This window comes from Nicotiana sylvestris, chromosome 6, assembly GCF_000393655.2.
Source record: "Nicotiana sylvestris chromosome 6, ASM39365v2, whole genome shotgun sequence".
NCBI classification, from domain to species: domain Eukaryota; kingdom Viridiplantae; phylum Streptophyta; class Magnoliopsida; order Solanales; family Solanaceae; genus Nicotiana; species Nicotiana sylvestris.
The window spans coordinates 42446163-42460158 of NC_091062.1; the positions used below are offsets into that span (position 1 = coordinate 42446163).

At 34.4% G+C, this 13996-nt stretch overlaps 1 long non-coding RNA gene across 1 annotated transcript; it reads left to right on the forward strand.

Moving 5' to 3' along the window:
- Positions 1–11981: 11981 nt before the first annotated feature.
- LOC138872161 (uncharacterized) lies at positions 11982–13089 on the forward strand. Its single transcript, XR_011400614.1, has 3 exons — positions 11982–12023; positions 12503–12704; positions 12816–13089. It is a non-coding gene; the product is annotated as an uncharacterized lncRNA (long non-coding RNA).
- Positions 13090–13996: the final 907 nt, after the last annotated feature.

Consider the following 13996-nt stretch of genomic DNA (forward strand, 5'->3'; position numbering starts at 1 on the left):
TAAGGTTCATCCCAATAATACATGCGGCAGTCACGGTAAAACTTTTTCTTTTGTACAGAGTAAAGGTCATAAGGCACTATACCGCTTGCTAGATAATTTGCAAAGTCTGCATACCATGGCACTTTCTCAAGTCTTGTAGCGAGTAGCCATCCATAGAAGAACAATCAACGATGGAATTGAAGCCACTACCCGCCCATCTCAGGTATGAGTTTCTAGGACCTAACTCCACATTACCTATTATTATCTCATCTAGTTTGTTAGATGTGCAGGCCCAACAACTTTTGCAGGTGCTCAAGGAGCGCAAGACTGCCATTGGGTGGACCATGGCAGAGATTAAGGGGATCAGCTCGGCATATTGTATACATAAAATTCTGCTGGAAGAGGGACACAAACCTTCCAGGGAGCACCAAAGAAGGCTGAACCCCAACATGAAGGAAGTGGTGAAGAAAGAAGTGATTAAGTGGTTGGATGCGAGAATAATTTTCCCAATCTCTGACAGCAACTGGGTTAGCCCGGTACAATGTGTGCCTAAGAAAGGTGGCATGACGGTGGTAAAAAACGATAACAATGAACTGATCTCTACAAGAACCGTCACAGGCTAGATAATTTGCATGGACTATAGAAAATTAAATCTGGCCACCCAGAAAGACCACTTCCCACTTTCCTTCATTGATCAGATGCTAGACAGATTGGCAGGGAGGTCTCACTTCTGTTTTCTGGACGGGTACTCAGGGTACAATCAAATATCCATTGCACCAGAGGACAGAGAGAAGACCTCCTTCACTTGCCCATATGGTATTTATGCTTTTCGGAGGATGCCCTTTGGCCTATGCAATGCACCTGCTACATTCCAAAGGTGCATGATGGCCATATTCACTGAAATGGTCGAAGACATAATAGAGGTGTTCATGGATGATTTCTCAGTGGTGGGGAACTCATTCGACGAGTGCCTTATAAATCTGACTCGTGTGCTGAAACGATGTATTGAGACTAACCTGGTTCTTAACTGGGAGAAGTGCCATTTTATGGTACAAGAGGGCATAGTCTTGGGACACCGGATATCAAGTAAAGGAATCGAGGTGGATCATGCTAAAGTTGATGTGATAGCAAAGCTGCCTCCTCCCACTTCAGTCAAGGCAATTAGGATCTTCCTCGGGCATGCCAGTTTCTACCGGAGATTCATAAGAGACTTCTCAAAAATTGCCAACCCTCTCTGTAAGTTGTTAGAAAAAGATCACCCCTTCTTGTTTTCTGATGATTGCAGGGTAGCATTCGAGGAGTTAAAAAAGAGGCTAGTCACAACACCCATTATTATTGCCCCAACTGGGAGCAATCATTCGAACTTATGTGTGACGCCAGTGACTATGCAGTGAGGGCAGTGCTGGGACAGCGAAAAGACAAGCTAATGCACCCGATCTACTATGCCAGTAGGGCGCCGACTGGAGCCCAACTGAACTACACTATGACTGAAACGAAGATGCTAGCTGTGGTATTTACATTTGACAAGTTCAGATCATACCTGATTGGCTCTAAGGTAATTGTATATATTGATCATGCAGCTCTCAGGTACTTGATTGAGAAGAAGGAGTCTAAACCACGCCTGATTTGTTGGGTGCTCTTACTGCAAGAGTTCGACCTCGAAATTCGTGACAGTAAAAAGAAAGCAGAAGTTATGAAAAATCAAATAGAATTTTTAGGTATACAAATAGATAAAAACGGAATAAAAATGCAAACCCATATAGTACAAAAAATAATTAATTTAAATGAAACACTTGATACAAAAAAGAAATTACAATCATTTTTAGGATTGGTTAACCAAGTAAGAGAATATATTCCTAAATTAGCAGAAAACTTAAAACCATTACAGAAAAAATTAAAAAAGGATATAGAATATCATTTTGACGAAAAAGATAAAATACATATACAGAAGATAAAAAATATGTGTAAAAAATTACCAAAACTATATTTTCCAGATGAAAAGAAACAGTTTACATATATTGTAGAAACTGATTCTAGTGATCACAGCTACAGAGGAGTTCTAAAATATAAATATGATAATGAAAAAATTGAACACCATTGTAGATATTATTCCGGATCATACACGGAACCACAATTAAAATGGGAGATAAATAGGAAAGAACTATTTGGATTATATAAATGTTTGTTAACATTTGAGCCATATATTGTTTATAACAAATTTATAGTAAGAACAGATAATACACAAGTAAAATGGTGGATAACACGGAAAGTACAGGATTCAGTAACTACAAAGGAAATAAGGAGACTTGTATTGAATATACAAAATTTTACATTTACAATTGAAGTAATACGAACTGACAAGAATGTTATTGCAGACTACCTATCAAGACAAAGGTACCCAAACAGATGAAAGCCAAGAATCAAAAGACATATTTACAATCCTTACTACTCTATCTTTACAGATGGATGGTATGGGAAAAAGATTACAACAGCTAGAGGAAAGCAAGCTAAGTCAGCAGCATGACTATAAAAATGCGGAACTAAGTCAAACGGAAGACTCTAAACTTCCAGAGTTAGAAGGAGACGTTGGGAAACTCCAAAAAACCCATAACACAGTTGCTTTATATACAGCTGCAGGTACAAGCAAACAAGTTAACAAAAAGCCACATATCAATGTAAACCTAAACAACGTATTTGATAAGCCATTTACATCAAAAAAGCCAAGAGAAGCAATAGTTATAGCCCCACAAACTACAACCTATGCCAATAGCCTACACCACAACAAAAAGGTATATAACCATATTACTCAAACATATATTGAGAATATATATAAAATTCAGACATTCTTGAACCTAAACCCTAGATCAACTACTACTACAGATCCAACACAGGATTATGTAACCCAAAAACTACAGGGATATAATAGGCTTATAGCCCAGCCAAAAACAAAAGCAAACCTAGTAAAGACATGTTACAACTACGGACTACTTAGCACAGTATATACCCACGACGGAGAAGAAATAATTGGAATACCAGAGCTATACAAAGCATTTGTCACCTTCAAGAGAATTACAAAAGGCAACCTATTCTTCATCAAATTCTATACAGCACCAGCGGAAATACTATATGACGAAATAAAACCCATAATACAGGTGATAAAGATAGGACTAACACGAGATATGATAATACCGGAAGAGATAGAGAAACAACCGGAGATACAGAAAATGGAGATACCAAGTTTCTATGCCAATAAAAGAATAATTGGTATAGCAACTATTATTCAAGAACTAGCTAACAATTATCTACAAGGAAATGCTATCTGGAGCTACTATTCCAGAGACCAGTTAATGATATATGCCAACTCAAAGGAACTACGACAAGGAGATATGGATGAAGTCCAGAAATGGATTTTATCATTATTAAAGCCAGAAATGCAACCAACTACCAGAGCATTGAAAAAAGAATTTATTTCAAACGAGTTATTAACAAGATACTGCAAACTAGTAGGACACAAATATCCAGACCACATATGTTCAAAGTGCAACGGAGATGATAACTATGTACCAGAAGTCCAACTAGAATGAAGGTATCAACAAGAAGACAAAAGAAGAAGACAGCTACTGGAAACACATAATGTAAAGTAAATAGTACTAGTCACATTCATGAACAGTAAAGGTCGTTCATGAATAGTAAGAGTCATGTAAAAAAGTCGTAAAGTAAATAGTACGAGTCACATTCATGAACAGTAAAGGTCGTTCATGAATAGTAGGAGTCGTTTAAATTTTCTATATATTTTGTAAATCAGAAGAAGGGAGGACATCCTCAGACACCTTCATCCTCACCTTATCTTCTCTCAATAAAATATCTGATTATATACAAACTTCTGAAAGATATGGAGCATTCAAATGAGTTACAAAACCAGGTAAGTTTATTCATAATCATGTTTAACTAAACTCTTGTATTCCTTATAATCTCTTGAATATCATAATTGTTTATCATATTATAGTATTGTTATAAAGAACATCTTAAGAAAGTTTGTCTGTCTAATAATGCTGAGAGTAGTTAAGCCCAGACTATGTCATCCTAAAGTGGAAACCAGTAGGCAAGGAAGTCGTTTAGGGGAGTACACAGAGTTGAGGCGCTGTTAGGGTAAATAATTGAAGCATAAAAAACATGGTAGTGACCAGAAAAGATTGTTCAGTATAACTTATTAAAATATGATAAACAAAGAGGTTAGAGGGAATATGTTTAGTAAATACATGATAAGGATAAATAGTAAATCTGAATGAACAACCACAACCACACGTAATTATTAGAAGAAAATATTGAGTACAAAATACTTATATTATATATCTTTAACAGACTTAATAACGATATTAAAAGAAAAATTTATGATATTTTAGTTACTTTTGAAATAATATATGTAATGGAACAAGCATTTACAGAACTAATTGTATCACAAGAAATAGATATATTAGATCTATATGAACTAGATTTATATTCAGATTAATGATCACATATCAAGTTAATAAAATCTGTTTATAAATGAAACATAACACTTTTCATTATATAAGATTCTATAACACCCAGAAATGGAAACTTCTTAAAACCCTCAGTAACATAAATAGAAAAATAGATTGTGTTAAACACAATATTAAAACCTGCAAAGACATAATTAGATATAATAGATTACGTAATAAAGCTTTATTAACTATAGAAAATGAAATTGAATTCTATGAAGATAAACTTGAAAGTTATCAACACAGAAAAGAAATAAATCTGAGAAATATAGAAACCATGGATATATGTATCAACAGGTATACATCTCAGTATTAAACATGACCCCTCAAATTGGTCAGAGCTATGGAAAATAAACAGTTACCTCTTACAGCACTTATTATACTCTTTTCTATAGGTTGTACAATCCTATCATCTGCCAAGTATATTTCTATAGGGGTATCTATTCCTTCCCTAAAACATGCTTTTATTAGGATCTCCGTTCCTCCTAAGTGTACATATTTTATTGGATTTTTTGCTTTTATATCTTGTATTTCTTTATTTAGTAGTCTTTTATTTAAAATTGGTATTTGTGCTTTACCTTTGATGTATTTACAATCTATTATATGTTCTCTTTGGCTTACTACATAGTATTCTTCTTTCTGTCTTTTAAACCAATTCTTTATTGTTGGTACTTCTAATATTTTGTCTATGCTTAGATCCAATTCTTTTCCTTTTATTTGTTCAAATATATTAGCGTCAAATATTATTTTTTGTTCTGAAGATTGTTCATCTTGGTGTTCTTCTTGTTGTATAATTTGTATATCTTTTTCAGTCATAATTTTCTTCATCTGATTCTTCTATATCCTTGTTTATTTCCTTTTCATTTTCAGAGAACTCGTTTTCTGATATCTCATATATGCTATCTTCACTGCTTAATTCATAATCTACATATTCTACTTGTGTATATTTATCATTATCTATCAATATTTCGGTAATTTGTTTCTTCTTTGGGTTTTTTGGTAATTTACAATCTTTGGCTAAGTGTCCTAGCTTTCCACAATTATAGCAAGTACATTCTGTTAGTTTTTTCTTTTTCCTATATGGTTTTTTATGTTTATAATTTTTTACATAATATCTTCCTCTTGGTTTCCTATATTTATATTTTGAATATTTTGATTTAAATTTCTTTTTCTTTCCTTCTTTTTTGTAATATTTATCTGTGCAGCCAAATTGGGGTGCTATTCTACTTTTGCAACATGCCAAATTTTTTACTAATATTTTTTCCATTTTCATGTTTTCTTTATATTTTTCACATAATTCTATAAACCAGTTTTGTAGAAATTTTATCCTTGCTCCTAATGTATCTGCTAGTCCTGCTTCGTTCCAATTTTTTATTATTTTTGAGCTAAAGGGTTCTGGTAATTTTGTAAAATATAATTTTCTTATCTCTTTACTTTCATCCGGACTATATGTTCCTTTATAATAATAGTCTCTAAATGCACAAGTATATTCATCTATATAACACATATTACATATTGCTAATTTTGTCATTAAATTCCTATTTGTAATTTTTTCTTTATTTTGTTCTTCTACTTCTGTTGTCATACTACTAAATTCATTTCTTATTGCTATTTCATATTTATTTAATATATCTGTAACTGTTGTTGTAGTTGTACCGTCAAGTTTTTTATTACTCCTTAATGAAAGCACCAGGAAGTAAAATATTCACAGCAAGATGTAAAAATCTATATGTCTTAACAACAAAACATAAGATAACAGCTAAAAATAAAATAAATAAAATAAAAATAGAAAATCCATTCGAAAGAATAGTATCAGTTATAGACAACAATGATTACAGTTATACGGAAATGGACATGGATGAAGATTTAGAAATAGTAAAAGAAAGATTAAGCACATCAAAACGAATAAATAATGAAATGCCAGAAACGTCATCAAGAATAAGTACATCAAGAAGTACATCAAGAAGAATAAATTATACCACTCCACAAAAATTAATAGAACAAAAAATAGAAGAAATAAACCCACACCATTATTATATAACAGGAATAATGGACCAAAGAAAATATTTAATACTAATAAATACAGGACAGGAAGAGAATTATGTTATAATACAATTTTAATGATTTAACATAATTTAAAATGCATATACAGGAATTATTAGACAATAAGTACATACAAGAAAGTAATAGTAAACATACTAGCCCGGCATTTATAGTAAATAAACATAGTGAGCAAAAACGAGGAAAAAGTCGTATGGTTATAGATTATAGAAACTTAAATGCAAAAACAAAAACATATAATTATCCGATACCAAATAAAATACTAAAAATCAGACAAATACAAGGATATAACTATTTTAGTAAGTTTGACTGTAAATCGGGATTTTACCATTTAAAACTAGAAGATGAATCTAAAAAGTTAACAGCATTCACAGTACCACAAGGATTTTACGAATGGAACGTATTACCTTTTGGATATAAAAATGCACCAGGTAGGTATCAACATTTTATGGATAATTACTTCAACCAATTAGAAAATTGTATAATATATATAGATGATATATTGCTATATTCTAGAACAGAGAACGAACATATAAAACTACTAGAAAAATTCATACACATTGTAGAAATATCAGGAATAAGTTTAAGTAAAAAGAAAGCAGAAGTAATGAAAAATCAAATAGAATTTTTAGGTATACAAATAGATAAAAACGGAATAAAAATGCAAACCCATGTAGTACAAAAAATAATTAACTTGAATGAAACACTTGATACAAAAATCAACACATCATCCAAGATACCATAGGGTCTTTTCACGGTCCTGTCAGCCTACTGCAACAACATAGAAGTGGGTCTAGCTCTTCCAATCCCCAACCTCTTATAGATCGCCAGGGGCTTGAGATTTATGCTAGCCCCCAAATCACAAAGTGCTTTGGTGAAAGCAAAGTTACCAATGGTGCAGGGAATTGTGAAACTCCTTGGGTCAGACAGCTTCTCAGCAATTGGTCTAGTCACCACCGCACTGCAGGTCTGAGTAAGAGTCATTGTTGCCAAGTCTTGGAAATCGAATTTTTTGGACATCAAGTCCTTCATCATTTTTGCATAACCATGCATCTCCTTCAAAGCATCAATCAATGGAATGTTTACCTGGATTTGTTTCAGCATCTCTAAGAATTTCTTGTATTGCTCCTCTTTTTGGTACTTGGCCAGCCTCTGAGGGAATGGTGCGGGGGGTCTCTTCTTCCCAATGATGTAGGTATTTTTTTTGTCAGCTACCACCTTAACTGCCAGTTCCTAGGCTATCTCAGCTTCTTTCTCAGCCTCAATCTGGGTGTTATGTTCTTCCTGGGCAGGCTGTACTGTCACCTCTGTCAGTCTCGTTGACTCATCTAGCTCAATGGGCACTGGTACAAGTGCCTCAGCTAGTCTGCTTTCTCGAACCCTCTCTTGCTCTAAGTCTAAGTCTCTGCCATTACATAGACTCACTGCCATCAGCTACTTTGGGCCTTGATCTTTTGGATTTATCTGAGTGTCTGCAGGTAGTGTCCCACGAGGAAGATTATTCAAAGACATCGAAATCTGGCCCATCTGCACTTCAATATTCTTAATAGCCGACTCATGTACATCTACTCTTTCATTAATTTTTGCATTTGAACCAATAACCTGCTGCATCATTGCCTCGAGTCTAGCAAACCCATCTTCCTGCCTTCTACCATGCTGCTGCTGAGAAGGATGATACCCCTGCTGTTGATTTTGATTATTATATCCCTGTGGCCTTTGGTAAGGCGCCATATTACTGTGAGGCCTAATAACTCCCATGTTTCCATTGTTGAGATGTGGTTGGACTGGCCTGTACGGAAAATTTTGTTGGCCCCAAGTTTGACCACCCTGTCTCTGGCCTCCATAATTTGACACATAATTCATGCCCTCATGGTAGTGATGATGATCACTTTCTGCATTCCATTGGTTACCAATTGACTGACTAATGTAAGATGTGCATAATCCTCCATTGGTAGTATCTACAATGCGTACCTGCTACTTCTGCCCTGACTCTTCCACCTTTTTGGTGAGTATACTCATATGTGTCATTAATGTGGCCATGTTTTCAGCAAGAGTGTTGGATGGATCTAAGGGAACTGAGTGAACTACTGGAGTGATAGGTGCATTCCTGGTTGTCCACCCCGAATTTTGTGCCATCTTGTCAAGTAGACTTTGGCTTTCTCTCCATGTTTTGCTCAAAAATGCTCCACCAGCTGAAGCATCAAGATTACCATTCACGCCATCTGCCAAACCCATGTAAAACCACTGCCCCAACATCTGATCTGGAATACCGTGGTGCGTACATATAACCAACATTCCTTTGAATCTTCCCATATTTCTTGTAGTGTCTCCATTGGTCTCTGTTTGAAACTCAAAATTTCATCAATTTGTTGAGCAGTCTTGTTGGGTGGATGAAACTTGTTTACAAACTGTTTAACTAATTCCTCCCAAGTTGTTATGGAATTAATGGGGAGTGAGTTTAGCCAGGTCTGGGCAGCTCCTGTCACTGAGAATGGAAACAAAAACAGCTTTATTGCTTCCTGAGTTAAGTTGGGTTGCCTCTGAGTTTTGCATATTGACAGGAAATTCTTCAGGTGCTGTTGAGGATCTTCGATTTTTGACCCCGAAAATAGCCCTTGTTTTGCAACAAGTGCAGCATGTTGTTCGTCATTTGAAACGATTCAGCCTGTATCTACAGGACTAAAATCGATGTGGCCAAGTTCTCTGTTGTGGGTTGTACCCAGTCATATAGCACAGCCTCTGGCACAAGAGGTGCTAGTGGCGCTAATGGCGCAGCTGGGTCTACTATGTGATCCCCCATGTTTGGTTCGAATTGTTCAGTTGTTTGTTGTTGTTTGTTTTTCCGGTTGAACCGATTCAAGGCCTTGAAAACTTTCTCGGGATCTGATAATGTTTCAAATACTTCACCAGTTCTCGATGAGTTTCTAGGCATGCACCTATACAACCAAGTCAACAAACGTTAAACTTTCTTGTGATTATGTGATTAAGTTAATGAGCCATAAATCATGCTAATTACCATGTTAGGGCTTCAAGCCGATACTGTTAAGACCCGAGTGGTCGTTTCTTGCTGTCATATCATTAGTTTCATTGATACTCTATACTCAGTCTTGTTCATGCATACCCTATTATGTCTCAGTCTCGGTTGTTATCATTTGGCACATCATATCATTGTTTTGGGCTAGTATTATGGCATTGTGAGCCAGTGTGTGCGAGATTGGAGAGTGATGACTGAGTGAGGCCGAGAGCCTGATTATGAGTGACAGTATAGGATCGGGTTGCACACTACAGCGGAATATTAATTATGCCTTCGTTGGCTTGTTATAGCGCTTGGGCTGAAAGGAGCTCCTCTGAAGTCTACACACCCCCAGTGAGCGCAGTTGATATTATTGACGGATGGATCTTCCCTGGACATGGATCTTGTCTGAAGTACTTATACCTAGAGATGGATCTTCTCCATAGGGATGGAATGGCCTTCCTCGGTACTGGGTGACTGTTGTCAGTGATGTTTATATATTTCGGGATGGATCTTCCCAGGGCCGGATGGCCATATACAGTACCGAGTGGTTGAGCACTTGAGAGTGGAGGTACATGGTGCATTTTCATGCTTTCTGTGCATTGGTACATAGAGATTTGCTGAGTTTTATACTTCACACTGTTCAGATTTGTACTTACTTACTGTTGAGCTCAATACTTGAACTGCAAGCATGCCTACTTTACTTTGCAGTTTAATAGTGTTACCTGTTGAGGTTTAGTTCGTCACTACCTGTCAGTCCATAGTTTGGACTTGTTACTTACTGAGTTGGTGTACTCACGTTACCCCCTGCACCTTGTGTGCAAATCCAGGTATCTCAGGCCACGGTGGCTGTTGACTGTTCCAGACGCGAATTTTCTTCGGAGATAGCGAGGTAGCTGCATGACGTTCGCAGTCCCGCCTTTCTCCTTCTCTATCTACCTTCTAGTATATTTTGGATATTTTCAGACTATTTCGGTCTAGTTATGTTTCGAAACAGATGTAGTATTGCTCATGACATAGTGACACCCGAGGTCGGGCGTTGTATTGTCGCTTTTTTTTTGGTTTTGACTTTACATCTTTTATGGAATTTCAGTCGAAAATGATATTATTTAAGCTTTAAATGAAATGTTGAACTATTTTGAAAATGTGTCGGTTGGCCTAGTTTCACGATAAGCGCCATTACGATCGGGTGAATTTTGGGGTCGTGGCAGTAATTAGCAAAGGCCAATTTGTCTAGCATTTTTGCGCGTTAGAGAAATTAAATAAGCTGAAAATATCAACAAGGACAACTCAATAAAATTAGTAGCCTAAATTTAAATTTTAATAAGAGACCTTATACTTTCTTATATTAGATTTCGTATATGTCTATAGTATAATATCCTTTTATGACATAAAATATTGAACTTCACATAGTATTAAATAAATAAGATGTTAACCATGTATTGACAATATATTTTCTTTGATATTGTTGTAAAAAGTTATATTTGCTAATATAAAGAGTTCAGTAGTTCAATTCAATGTTTTTAAATTTTTCTAGTGTTAAAGAATAGACAATCTTTCTTTCCTTATTTTTTTTACAAAATTTTCATATTTTTTTTATTTTTCCTGCAAACTTGATATTGTCTAAATTAAAATAAGATCATAAAATTCACTTTAAAATTTTTTGGGGTCTCAAAATCTCGAAGGTCTAAATCAAGGCTCTACTAGATTCCCCGTTAAACCACTCGTCTACCCTTGGCATTCTCTATTAAATTTTAAAAATCTCAATTAAAATAAAATAAAACGATTAAAAATATTTAAGACAATGAATATATCATTCAACTATCAAATGCAATGAAGCTGATTGAATAGTATATACACGTTGCAGTAATCTCAACAAAATTGGTGGCCTAAAATCAAATATAGTAAAAGACCCTTAAATTTATTTCATAATATCTACTATACAATAATGAAAGACAAAAAAAAACCTACGTGGCTTTGATCTAGTGTAAGACAATGCATGAAGAGTAAATTAAGTGCAGGTGTTAAACTATTCCCTATACAAAAATATAGTATTAAGTGAAAATAATTAAAAGAGTTAGTCTATTATTTATCGAGTTTTAAACCTTGTGATACTTACCTTGAAAATTTCTTAGTTAAAAAAATATATAAGATACAAAAGAACGTACTTTTTTGATGTATCAATCAAACAAATGGGACAAAAAAACTAATTTAGCGAATTTAAGTAAAAACTAAAAAATAAAATCGTAAAAAACTTGAAAAAAAGAGTATACATAAGAAAAAAAATGATTAAAAGGTTAATATATTATTTAATTTAAGGAAAAGGACCAAAACTACCCCTATCGTTTGCTAAATGATTTATAAATACCCTCTGTTCATTTATCCGTCCAAAAAAACACATGACGTTCATTCTATTAACAAAATTACTCTCGCGACTAACGGCAGAACTGGTGGGCCTATATTTAATGACGTGTCATTTTTTTACTGGGCCACGTGGCAATCTCTGACCGGAACAAAAATGAATGTCATTTCGACCCACTTAGCTGACCCGACCCAATGGCTTCCCCATTTTTTCCGATCTTCTTCTTGATTTTTCCGATCTGTGGACCATGCTAAATGGTTACAACTATTCTTGTTGTCCATGGCCTTGCTAGTTTCAACCACCTCTTCCAGCTGCTTGATATCCTGCATCAATAACAATTAGGGATGAATTATTAATTTGTTTTGAATTTTAGGGGAAAAAGTTGAGGGAAAAAATCTAAAGAGACAATTTTCTAAGCGCTTTTATCCGTGTTTCTGCTTTACGTTATTAGTGTAATTTGACCTGTGGCTGTAACTTTTGTCTAATTCTTATGTTCTTATTTTAATCTGTTTAATAAAAAATCAGAAATTTTGTGGGTTTAAACTAATTGAATGTTTATTAATTCAGGTGTGATTTGAGAGTAGTAAGCGATGCAAACGTATTCTTCATAGAGACAATCTTGAAACATCTGGGAATAAGGAATTGTTTCTCAGAAATCAACACAAACCCAGGCTATGTTGATGAGGAAGGAAGACTCCAAATCCTACCTTATGTTGATTTTCAAACATCTCCTCATGACTGCAATCTTTGCGCTCCCAACATGTGCAAGGTAAATAATCCATCTTATTATAATAAGAAAATCTTTTCATAAACACAAGTCAGCAATTTAAAAAATTTAACATGAAATTAAGTAGTTATTCTAATAGAGTTTCTCTTACAGGGTTTGATAGTAGAGAGAATACAAGCCGCTATGGCTAAGGAAGGGAAGAAAAGAATTATATATCTTGGTGATGGAATCGGCGATTTCTGCCCCAGTTTGAAGCTCAGAGATCAGAAAAATCAAGAAGAAGATTGGAAAAAATGGGGAAGCCATTGGGTCGGGTGAGCTAAGTGGGTCGAAATGGTATTCATTTTTGTTTCAGTCAGAGATTGTCACGTGGCCCAGTAGAAAAATAACACGTCATTAAATGTAGGCCCACCAGTTTTGCCGTTAGTCGCGGGAGTAATTTTGTTAATAGAATTAACGTCGTGTGTTTTTTTGAACGGATAGATAGACGGAGGGTATTTATAAATCATTTAGCAAACGATAGGGATAGTGTTGACCCTTCTCCGTTTAATTTAACAATAGAAAAAAAATTATCGTTTTAGCCCAATCAATACTAACTCTTTCAAATTTAAAACAATATTAAATTTAATTTTTTTATTAGTAGTTATATAAATATAAAGCGCATATATATCATATAATAATATAATAGTACTTCATATTTTAAGGGCTTTAAATATTTTGGAGGCCTAAGGCCATGACTTCACTTCAAATCCCAGAGCCGCCCTTTCACAATAAAATTTTCATGCGGTGTACATTTCTACGCCACCCATTGAATTTGTACTAATTTTTTTTTAAAAAGTTTAATTGATACCCAATTTTAAATAACTTCAAATACATACGTCTTTCTATTCTTCTTTGTTTTCTTCTTCTTCTTAGTTGCGAAATGAGTGTTAAATTTGTTATAGTTATTATAATTTAATGGTTGATATTTCTTCTTTATGATATTTGAAAGTTATTTTTCAAATTTAAGCTTAATTGAAGTAGATTTAGGCATTGAATTGTATATTGGATTATTGAATTTCGAAGAACAATTTCATGTTTCAAAACTTAAGATTCAAAATCTGAAGTTGCATTCAATAGATTGAATTATTTAAGATTCGTATTTTTGAAGTTGCATTTAAAAGATAAAAGAACTTCAAATTTGATTTCCGAAATTACATTGAAAAGCGGGTACATTTTGCAAAATTTTATACAATGCAGCTATAACTTCAATAGTGACCCCAAAAGTGGGTGTATATAAAAATGTATTGAAAACTAATTCAAAGTTGTAGTAAAAAATCTTAATTGTTTAGAAT